Below are 1,819 nucleotides of genomic sequence, written 5' to 3'. Positions count from 1 at the left end.
TACTTCTTAGAATACCAGATTTCCAACAAAAATAGTCTTCATTTCCTGAGATGGACCACCTTCCCCTGCATTTCTTAAACAACGCAAAATGACTTATTAATGGCCTGGCGCAGGAGTATAATTTTGCTCAAGAGTTTGGATTCAGTATTCTTAAGCCATATTGTAGAGAAATAAGTTATGTGAATAGAAAACAAAATATTATAAGAATACTGTCATATATTATAAGAATACTGCCATATTTTCTTGACTATAGTCCCCTTCTGGGTCAAGGTTGTGATAATACTGAATAGATCAAAACTGCCTTACTGATTTATTATTTGCCACCAATTCACACTTAATCTTAGCTCTCAGTCACCTACAAATCACCTTTTTATATACAGCTTTTAAAGTTCACACTTCTGAAAGTTATGGGATATAATATAAATCCATAGAAGTAAACATTAACCAAAAATTCATTGTTTTTTTGTCAGTGTTACAAGGTTTAAATATTTATCCTGTAAGTACTTATAATTGCAACAACATCCTCACGGACAATACTGGAGTGCTCATCCAGTGTTGGCATGAAGCAATTTCAGGAAGGTTTACAAGGATCTCTGGCAAAACACAACTTCAGAATGTGTACAGGAAAGATATGATGAGGACTGACAGAACTCACAGGACTCTTGCAAAGGGCCACTGAACCTAAATTTCAAGCATTGTTAAAAAAAATCAAAAGAAAGCCAACCAAACAAATTACAATACTACAGCAAAGGTCAAATGCAAACAAAACAAAACCCACCCTCTTAACTGGTTATTTTTATGTTAATGGGATTAATATTAGCCTATGTTTACATTACTGTAACTTTTCAGGTATCAACCACCACCTTCTATTGGGAATAAACTAAACCACACACACTGGATCATTTGACAGAATTATTTCATTATTCCAGGTCAAATCAGCTTTATCTGGTGGTCCAGTAACAGACTGATACAGCATTATTAGTAATTTTAGGTATTAATGTAAAATCATGACCTTAAATTTATCTTACAGTGTAGAAAACTAGTTCAAAAAAATGTTTGCTATTGACTAATAACAATGTTCATGTTTGTTCCCTTTGCAGAAATACCAAAGGATGCACTAAGGAAAGTGAGTGTCCCCCGGAGCAGAACATGGGACTGTGGTCTCCAGGGAGGTTTCCTGAAATGGTGAGCTGCTGCAGAGGCACAGCCAGGGCCTGAGAGGGTGATACCTGCTCCCAGTCCCCTGAGAGGCGGCTCTGGGGAACTTCATGTGGCAGCTTTCATGGAAGGAGGATGGGGAGGGTGCCTCTCTGAAGGTGGGACGTTGCTTTGTCTGACTTCAGAGGCTCAAACTGGGCTCAAGGCAGAATGGTGGGCACCTGAGACAAGTGTTAGAAGAGGTGCCTAGGTCACTATGCATCCTATTTGAGAAATCATGGAGTCCAGTGAAGTTTTCATTGACTGGAGTAAGGGAAATATTACCCCCATTTTTAAAAAGAGAAATGAGGAATACCTTGGGAAGGATATAGGCCACTCAACCTCACCTCAGTGCCTGTCGAAATCATGGGAACTATGCTAAGGCACATGGCAAACAAGGTGATTGGTGACAGTCAGCAAGGCTTCACTAAGGACAAATCATGCCTGACAAATTTGGTGGTTGACTATGACAAGGTGACAGTAATACTAAATGAGGCAAGAAAGATTGACATCATCTACCTGGATTCGTGCAGAGCATTTGAGGCTGTCCCACACAATATCCTTGCCTCTGACCTGGAGAGGTGTGGATCTGATAGATGAACCACTCAGTAGGAAAAGAATT

The sequence above is a fragment of the Lonchura striata genome, chromosome 6 (assembly GCF_046129695.1).
Source record: "Lonchura striata isolate bLonStr1 chromosome 6, bLonStr1.mat, whole genome shotgun sequence".
NCBI classification, from domain to species: Eukaryota; Metazoa; Chordata; class Aves; order Passeriformes; family Estrildidae; genus Lonchura; species Lonchura striata.
This window is presented reverse-complemented; position numbering follows the sequence as displayed.